Raw genomic sequence first — 10,050 nt, 5'->3', positions numbered from 1 at the left:
GTTTGAGATGTTAGCATTGCACTTTTTTTTTGCTTATTCAACATTGTCGTTTCTTTCAAAAGACACTAGTGAAGTGTCAGGAGTTTGTCATTCACAGCCCTTGTTATGAAAAAAAAAAAAAAAAAAGGCTCAGAATTCCCAAAGCAGATTTATTCTATTTAGAAACTTTTCCGTGTCGCTTTCCCGTCAAAATTGGCGTCTCTCTCTCTCTCTCTCCTGTGAAAGCAACAAAGTGTGAACCAGGATGTAGCTGTCAATCACGCGCAACTCGACTGCTCCACATCACATGGCAGACAGCGGCATGGAAATATACAGTATATGATGTGAGTGCTTACAGTCAACTGAAGCCATTATGAGGACAATTGCGCTTATTACTATTTAATTACAGATACCTTTGACGCTTGTGTTTAGTGTTCCTCAAATGTTGATGTGACATGCGCCACATGGAAGTAAGTTTAGGACGCGTGTACTTGACTTATGTAGGACGACATCAGAACCGCTGTTGACCTTTCTAACTGCTGACTGCACACGCCGCGTGTACTCGAGCACGCTATGAATATGCTGCGATGGCCAAATGCTAATTTGGTTAGTGGCGTGTCAAATGCACAATAAATCCTCGGGATGTTATCTTTCTTTTTTTTTCTTTTCGCCCGTGACAAGGCGAGACGGCGGCGTGGAAATATGAAAATGCATTTCACATCTTCATATTCCTCGAGCGGCCGTTCGGTGGGAAGGGCGGAATGGATGTGCTGCTTTATGTGCTGTATCTAATTGGATGTGGCAATATGTAATACGATTCTCCGCTATCCATCAATCGGCGTGTTAGACCTGTTTGTACGGACGTGTCAGCGGGGCAGCCTAGCTTGTTATGATGCCTGAGCACCAATTATGAGGTGATTCTCCACTCGGTGCGAGGACATCGGCGGGATAGTTGAGGGGAGGTTCCTAATGAGTGAGCATTGATTGGCCCGATAAGTGCTTGACAAGCTAGCGAGAATAAGACAAGAAAATGACTAAAACGACGGTTGAAATGCTTGGAGGTGGCGAGGCGATGAGATTTCCTTGCCCAGTGAAGGTCTGCATGGATGTAGCTCACATTTAGTGGTTTGGATTGATGGCGAATTCCCAATTCAGTTGAATAATTATTGATGGCATTGAAAAATAAAAAATAAATCGATGCTGTTCACCAAAATCCAGCGAGATTAAGTAAAATTGAAAATTTAGTGGCCCAGATAAATTGCAAAATGAGCCAAAGGACCATTTGTTGGATTTAATAGAGGTCATGCAACTAAAAAAAAAAAAAAACTTTCTGCTTTGAACTTTCACCCGTGAAAAAAAAAATTATCTGGAAGAAAAAAAAAAAAGATGTTTCAAAGACTAATTTTGAAAGGTGGATCAGTTAGGGGTGACTTTCTTTGCCAGTAAACAATTAACGCTTTCTACCTGGCTGGCCGGGCTACTATTTTGGCCGGGTTTACCCTACAAAACAGACAGAGGCGGCCCTCTAATCAGCTGTCAGCCTCAGCGTTAGACCCTGGCAAGCGGGGGGCAGCTGGGAAATATTCCCAGAGAGGAACTGGAAAGTCTTAAGAATCATCAACCCCCATCTTCTTCCCCGCGTAACCCCAGACTTCCTCCTTCCTCGGCCGCGCTCACTGTCAGCCCAAACACATGATGAATTGCCCTGTCAACGCAATTCATTCAGGGACCAATTAATTCAGCAGAAATGAACTTGAGCCATCAGTCGCTGGAAAACTGGCGCCAAAGCGCCTCTCGTCGGAAAGAAAGCGATACGGGCGCGTGTGCATGGGGCGAAGGCGGCGGCGATGAGAAGCAGGGCGCCGGGGGAGTGCGGTGGAAGTTCGTCTGACAAGGAATTGGTCATTTAATGCTTAAGTGCACTGGAGACAGCCCCTTGTCATAGAGGAAGCCATGACAGGACTCCCCTGGTACTTTATTTATTAATTATCCAGAGCGGCAAGGGGGCATTTAACTGTCTCACGCCGGGCCTGTCAACTCGACTTCTTGTCATTGAGTCTCGGCAAACGGGTCCTCCAGGAAGCAAGCTCAGTCAAAGCGGGAGCAGATGTAAATATGCGAGGCCAGGACAAATATTTTTGTTTGCAATCAGTTGTCACGCCGACGCCTCCCAAAACAACTCGACTGGCTTTGCGTTGTATCGTTACGCTGGGTCTCTCATGAAAACTTTCATGGGGCTGTTGTTTCGAAAACGATATTATTTGCACTTTTTTTTTTTTTTTTTTTAACCTCACTGTGTTTAGCAGTTTACGGGCCCGTTAGCATGCCGTAGCACTCCAAGTTCTGTCTAAATTTGGACTACGCTGCAGCCTGGGCGTTGCCCTCAGTTTATCACAAAAAAGGAATATGTATATTTACGCATATTATATACCCCCCATTTGAATATTTTTAAGTTTTACCATTAAATGCAGCATCACCGTTTTTACTGACAAGAATCTGAATTTTCTGTATGTGTGTAAAGTGTTTTTTGGGATAGTCTGAGAAAAACATAATTTTGTACTTTTTTTTTTTTTTTTTTAACTTTCGAGCCAAGCACAAGTAAATGTATTTTTGTTCGTATTTAAAAAAAAAAAAAAAATGCATATCTGCTTTTCACTGATGTGGGTAGATATTTTCTGAGTGACCACTGAGTCCACTTCGGTCTTTTCTGCTGGAAACTCGATGAGCGTTAGGGTTGACCTCATCAAGCCGATCAGCTTGATCTTTCCCCGTTTGTGTCATGCCAACCGGGTCGGTAAATATTTGATGGGAGCTTTTGTTCGGCATCCCGACGTAACAGAAGGACGCCGGAGCAGCAGCTGTAGCCGCCGGGATGCAACTACTGTAGAGTGACGTCAGGTGTCCCTTCACCTTTACTACGACTTAAAAACATCCCGGCAAATGCTTGACAATATCACAGGTCACAACATTAGGTACACCTGCATTGAATGCAAGACTTGGTATTAATTTGAGTGGATGTGCAGAATCAGAATCCTACTGTGTAAAAGGTCCCTTATTTGTATTATGTTATATTATTTCAACAAAAGAAAAAGCTTATTGTTTAAAAAAAAAAAAAAGATGGCATTTTCCAAGTGACCCAAAACGCCATTGTCGATTTTGTTCATCTCGATCACGCGGGTGTACCTAATGAACTGTCTGTTCATTCGAAGACATCTCCAGCTATAAGACGACGCACATAATTAATTAAACGCGACTAATTAGGAACATGAGAGCAGGTGCCACGCTCTGGGCTGACAGCGCAGACAACAGGAGGAAGAAGACGAGGAGGAGGAGGAGGAGGAGAAGTAAGAAGTGTAACGTGACAAGGAGGAGGGACAAAGCAACTTTCAAGTGTTTTGTCACATGAACCCTCGAAGGAATTGATGTGACAGAGAAACAGTAGACCAGGACAACACCACGGAAGAAAAAGGGGGGGGGGGGCTTTGGAGAGGGGGCGGGGGGGCATGTCGGTCCTTTTGTTTAAAACTTGAATTTCCCCAATTTGACGCTGACGCCAAAAAGGGATTTAAATCCTCATTATATGCACACCTCGTGAGCGTGGGCACTCTGGGTCAACATGTGATCTATATTTTATATTTTTTTTGTATTGCCACTCCTCCAGATCAAACTGAAGTGTCCAGCCCAAAGTCAAAAGCTGACAATTCACATACACAAACTACCATTTCTTAATTTTATTGCAACTCCTGATTTTGAGTGACTGAACTGAAAATAACGTGACTGAGTTTTTAACATATAATGAGCTAATAAATGAGATATAGATGCATAAAATTTAGGCTAATAGCATGTCGTCAATAAGCACATCGTGACTTGTGGATTATTCCCAAATTTTCAAAGGGGGTGAAGTGTAAAATTAACAAAATGCGTAGAAATTCATGGATGCGAATTGAAACTTTTTTTTTTTTTAAATTGACAAAAACATGCAAGTATAGCTGAGATATACTAAAGTGTATTGCTACCACAATTACGTCCAGAGTAGGTTTAAGACAAACTGAAATAAAAAGCTCCAGCCCTCTTTTCCCTCATTCTTGGCACCCAACATTTCACAAAGTCCAGCTCAGAAGGGGCTTGGGCCTATTTCATCACAATTTGCGGGCTAACCACTTACAAATGTGGCATGTGATGATAATAACGAGGCTTGATGTCACTTAGCCTTTCAGGAGGGGGCGAGAAGAATAGCAAAGCGGGATGTCGGAGCCCCGCAGGTCCTCCGAGAGGTGACAGGCACCTCGCTTCCAGCGAGAGCCGCCTCCCCTAACAGCATTATAAATTACTGTAGATCCTATTTGTGTCAGTGGAGCCAAGTGAGGGGAAAATTCAACATCAGCCTATTTATTCATTTACTTACGCCTGTCGCTCGGCACCGGAGAATAAATGCCGTGCATTTTTCAGAGACACGCGGGAGGGTTTTATTTTGGGAGTGGATGTGTTAGGCTGCAAAGGAAAAGTCTTCATGTGAAGTTGGGTTTGATTTTTTTTTCTGGAGGGGGGGCAGCAAGTTGCTGTTGCACTCGTTGCATGAACAGATGACAAAGTATTGATGTTGATGATTCGCTTACAATTGCAACACTGCCCCTGCAGTTTTCTGATGGTGCTGTAACACTTGATCTGTGTCCATAAACTGAAACTGCAGTGCAACCACTGACCCGAGCATTTTATTTATTTTTTTTTAATCACCAACTAGAACAATTGAAATTGTAGCAAACTCTTTTATACGACAAGTGTGTTGATGAGCTCACCTGCCTGAACCCTCAAAACAAGGATGTTAATTTTGCATAATCAATAAGTGACAGGAAATGGATTTTGGAAGGGGGTGGGGGGGGTGGGTAGGAGTCATTTCCCAGCTAACAACGCCACGAGTAATTTAAAGGAACTAAGTGACTCGATTTGTTCTCCCACACGACTGTTAATTTGCCCAAATAAAAAAAGGGACAAAAAAAAACAAAACAAAAAAAAAAAAACGCTAATACCGAAGAAGAGATGGAGCCCGGGTTTAATTATCAGGGGATGACTCTGACTGTGCATCATCATTAGTTTGACTAAATAGCGGCGGTCACTGACTCAAGTGGTGGTAAATGGCACAATTAGTGGGCCGAGCGGGGAGAGGTACATTCAATTTGAAAGCCTTCTTTCCTAATCCATCTCCGGTGATCACGAGAAGTGCTGAGCGCTGCGTTTCTATGCTCGCCGACATTAATCAGCTTCATCCCCAAGTAAAATGTCAACGTTGTAATCAAGAACAAGCACGCTCCAGCAAAACAGACCCCAAAATCTCAACTGATGCTTTTTTTGTCTTCCTCTGGCAACTTTTTTCCAAATCTACACGAGTCACAAGCGACGGGAAAAACTCAGAGGGGGACACCAGGGAGGTGCTGGACATGCTTCCTTCACACCAAGCCGTTCTTCCGTGTTCCGCCTCTCCCGACGCCCCCACCCTCCTACCCCCTGGTGCCCCTGCGCTTAATCCCTCACTGCACTCGCTCAGTAACCCCAGCAGGTGCAGTGGGAATCTATAAACACAGCTGGTGCGCCTCAGAGCTAGAACGCTCGGATTTAGCCTCACCTCGCAACCTCACTCTGGCCATTTTTTTTGTAAAACAGAAAAACCACACATAACGTGGGTCGTTTATTTTTTTTTTTTTGATGATGTTCCGCAAATGTCCTGTAGATGGAGGTAATGCGCATCAGAAACAATAACAGGTCTCACAAAGAAGAATGCGTTTTCAGAAATAAAGCAGAAACCAAACCCTTCCATTATCGTTGGTGCATTCATCTGTGTGGGAAAACTACTTTAGAGTTCACAACGTTTTTGGGACTCGTCCGTTTTTTTTTTTTCTTTATGTCTGCTGTCAGTTGTTTTTTTCTTTTTTAAGTGCTTTAGAAATAAAGTAGAATTGAGTACCAACGTATGGTCCACTTGGAGCAGGTGTGGGCAAACTACGGCCCGGGGGCCAAATGTGGCCCGTTAAACGTTTTAATCCGGCCCGCCGAACTTGGAAAAAAATTAAATGAATAAACGTTGTTAATGTTTTATTTTCTAAATACTGTGGTTTTTCAAAGACATAAAAAAAAAGATATGCTAACTACTTTGTAACAACTGTATTCCGATGTGCTGAAGTTGTAACATTGAGCTTACCTTTCCTTGTGATTTTATGAATGCTCGCAGCTCATCCACTGACTCTGGTGGAGCGGTTGCCATGACGTGTTCTCGGCGCCTTTGCATTGCGCCTCGTTAAAGCGTCGCGGCCCCCGTGCCTGTCTGCCGCCGTTAGTCTTGATTGGCCGGGAAATTCACTGCCTCCTGTCCGTAATGAGAGCGGACAGAGGTTAGAACAGCTCAATAAAAGAGATAACCAGTCTTTGATCCAAACAGCCATGCAGAACATTCACGCCAATAGCGGGGGTCGGAAAATGTCCCGTCAGGAATTTTGGATTTTAAATTAGACCTGATTAACCTGACGCAGGAAAACTTTGGCTGACTTGGGCAGAAAAGAAACACGAGGTGGAGTTTGTCACATTTGAACTGACAAAGCTTTGAATAAAGAACAGGATAAATGCTGCCACTTGCATTTTTAATTAAAATGCAAGCCCACCGTGTTGAGGGACTTTTTCTTTTTTTTTTTTGTACTGTATGCACCTGTCATTCACTTTCACATGACGCAGTGCACAAGTGCGAAAACAGACTTTGCTGATCAAGATCAGTGAACAGATTCATGTCTGCAGATGTCTGCTTGGATGTCAAGAGGAAAAGCGCCGCTTGCAAACTGCGTGGCGTTCAAACCAAAGCAACTTGCACATTTGAATGACAGCGCCCTAACCGCGAATTTGTGATCATGTGACATCACGGTGATTGGTTATGTTGAACTTTTTAGCGTTTAGTGCTCTCACAAAACAAACGGATCATCCATAAAAAGACATGCTAACCAATGCTAATCCTCGGAAAAACAGTTCGGTTTTTTTGGACAGTTAAAACACCTTTTTTTATTTTATTTATTTATTTTTTTAACCACTTCATGATTTTTGCTCACCCATCCATATTTACCATTTGAAGTATCCATAATGCTGCTATTTTTATAGTCTGATGCGGGAAAAGGAGTAGGATTGTTTTTAAGTCTAGCTAGCTGACATTAACAATAATTATTGAACTCCGGTACGGGTTTAATTCAGGACATTCTCAGGTGGTCTCATCACGATGGCTTTAACAAAATCGTAAAAGAGCAAAAAGATGAGATAATAAATGCTAAGTATGGATGATAAAGGTAGAAGATTAATCCAGTTTATCAATTGGTGACTAAGGACTACGATCAATGAAACAAAGAAGTGCAGACTAACTACCGGAATAGCTTGTAAAACACTTGAGTAGAGAGGAAATTGTTTAGCCATCGTTGGCTAATGGCGTTCCTTTCTGTTAATCTATTGTCCGGTCTTTTCCAATTTAGGTCTATCCTCACCCCGCACCGCCAATTACGCCAAGGAAAGGCCACCATCACACCGCCAAGCTCGTGGCACTCGAGTGAAATGGAAAAGAATGAGGTTAAGCAATTAAGCAATTAAGACTTTGTAAAAGTGGCGCAAAAGAAGCGGGCAGAAGAAATTGAGTTCATTTGAGCGCAATGACAGCCTTGGGCTGTTTTAAAGGACTTTTTATTTCCTCGGCTCTTTTGCGCGGAGACTCTTGGCTTGTCAGAGCGATGGAAACGAATGTGTGCTTAAAAGGTCCTGAAAGGTCGCTTTAAGAGGGACTTTGAAGGATCTTGAATGGAATGGTCCTTGTGCGTTTTACTCCAGTTTTTTTTTATTTCAAGTATTGAGAGCAATTTGTGATTCTGCGCTAATCAGCGAGTCCGGAATCAACTTGAACGGGTTACTAATTGTATTTTTGTCGAAAAATTTAAATTTAGTCACCTTACAATACATGGGCCTTCATTTAGACCAGGGGTCACTTTTTGTTTGGCGGGCCTCAATGGGTTCTAAAATTTGACAGAGGGGCCGGACCAGGAGCAGAAGGATGGAGTGTTTTGGTAACCTCACCTCATCGGAGAAAAAAAAAATACATTTATTAAATATTTGTGTTTGACACACAAGAGTGTTTATAAAATAAAACATTAAGGTTTATTCATTTAATTTTTTTCCAAGTTTGGCGGGCCGCATTAAAACGTTTACCGGGCCGCATGTGGCCCCCGGGCCGTAGTTTGCCCACACCTGATGAACACTGACACAATCTCAAGGATTCTGTGCCTTACACCAAGCAACGACAAACCCAGAGTCCTCTTTTGGACCGATTTTAAATCTATCAACTTGAGTCGTAAGAGCCGCTAGCTAGCGCTAAGCTAACTTCTCAATTTGTCTCTCATGCTAGGATGACGTGAGAGGCCAACAGTGAGCCGTCAAAGGCGTCGTTGACACGGCGCCTAGCTGGGCTTTATCGAATGACTGCTTAACAGTTGAATTTCAACGATAAAATGCTTCCGAAGTAAAAGACAATAGTGCAAGTGCAGGTTTTCCATTTACAGTCGCCGTGTTTGCGCCCTAAAACAAAGGCGTGATTAACACTTTTTAGAGACCGCATTTACACAACCCAACGCACACACAATTGGAGAAAGATTACAGTCGCGCTTAAATATTCCCGATAAGTTCAATTACACTCCCTGCAGAATTTATTTAGTCGAGCAAGCTCATGTTAATCAGCATTGTATTGGGGTTAATCTAGCCGGTTATTACCAATTTGCTCGGCGCAACGGATGCGACCGTGACGAAAGAAAAAGGCGTAAAAGGGGTAGCAATCATTTCCCCAATCATGAGCGCGATGGCTTATAGACACTAAATGTTTGAGAGCAAACCATTTTCTCTCCAGCTGGCCTCTTTATAGATCATGAAAATATACTACTTAAATCAAAAGGGAGACACACAACGGCAGCCCTGCTGTTCAATAATGACTTTTGTATTGGAGATCATCTACCGGGGCTATCAATCATGTCGAGCAGCCACCACTCTGGAGGGGAAAGCTCACAGAAAACACTGACAAAGAAACTACATCCTCCTCCGGATTTTTCCCTAATATATACAAACGGCAGCGTCATACTTTGCACTAAAGGGAGTCAATACGGCAAATTGTTCCAAATTCACTGTCAGGGCATTTTCGCAGTTGAAGACTCCATGGTTGAGCTGGAAACGTACAATTGACCCCGTCCGCCTCGCCGGGAATGGTGCAACATTATAACCTGAGGCAACGTGTTGTCATCCAAATGAGATAAGTTTATTTTCCGCCACCCGGCATTTGTCCCATCGGTCGGGAGGCTATAAAGCTGGAAAGGAGCGGCGGCGGCGGCGGGGGGTCGAGCTCGACACATGTGGTCGGGAAGGTTTGGCCGCCGCCCAAATGTCTGGCCCTGCCTTCTGTGCAGGCGCAGGCATGGAAAGCGGGAGGTTGACAATATTGAGGTACAAATTTCCTCTAATCGGAGCGTGATGGTCTACAGGCTCCAGAGGGGAGGCGAGCTGCTGCTGCGCGGTGCCAACACACGGCAAGATGGATGCAATGTCAGCAGGTGGGAGGGGGGTTTACGTGGGTAACGGGTGATGTTTCGAGGGGTTCGGGCCCTTTGGTGGACCGCTCATGTGTGTTCTCAGCAGGCCGGCGTTCTGCCGTTGTGCCCCGGGGAAAGGAGCTCGGCCGATAAGGGCTGGCACGCATACGCCGGTGATACTTTCACAACTTTTAAGACTCTTAATGGACAGAGATTAATTGCCAAGTATGCCAACTTCAAAAACTTTGTGTAGGAATTACTTTGAACATTGTTATGCTCGCCATCAGTGGGCGGTAAAACCACATAAATGCATAATATCATGTATAAAAAAGCTTCTTTCTTTTTTTTGCCTTGAGATACAAGTTTCATTTCTTCCGATACCAGGCTCATAACTTAAACCCTCGTATTCTCAAATTACATTTCCACATTGAAATGAATGGGAATTCCATTAATCCGTTCCAGCATCCCAAAACCCCAACAAAAAGTT

The 10,050-nt window shown here is 43.6% G+C and overlaps 1 protein-coding gene across 3 annotated transcripts in view; it reads right to left on the bottom strand.

Annotated features, from left to right (window-relative positions):
• The window catches only part of fbxl15 (F-box and leucine-rich repeat protein 15), a 36,115-nt gene that overhangs the window by 13,222 nt on the left and 12,843 nt on the right, over positions 1-10,050 (bottom strand). For all 3 annotated transcript variants that reach the window (XR_015840001.1, XR_015840000.1, XR_015840002.1), the window contains exon 5: positions 6,173-6,337. The gene's annotated coding sequence lies outside the window, so the exon portion shown is untranslated. The remainder of the gene's footprint in view (positions 1-6,172; positions 6,338-10,050) is intronic.

This window comes from Idiotropiscis lumnitzeri, chromosome 20 (assembly GCF_059441095.1).
Source record: "Idiotropiscis lumnitzeri isolate Australia: NSW breed Sydney's pygmy pipehorse chromosome 20, RoL_Ilum_1.0, whole genome shotgun sequence".
NCBI classification, from domain to species: domain Eukaryota; kingdom Metazoa; phylum Chordata; class Actinopteri; order Syngnathiformes; family Syngnathidae; genus Idiotropiscis; species Idiotropiscis lumnitzeri.
The sequence above is the reverse complement of the archived record's forward strand: the minus strand, read 5'-3'. Positions and strand labels throughout refer to the sequence as shown.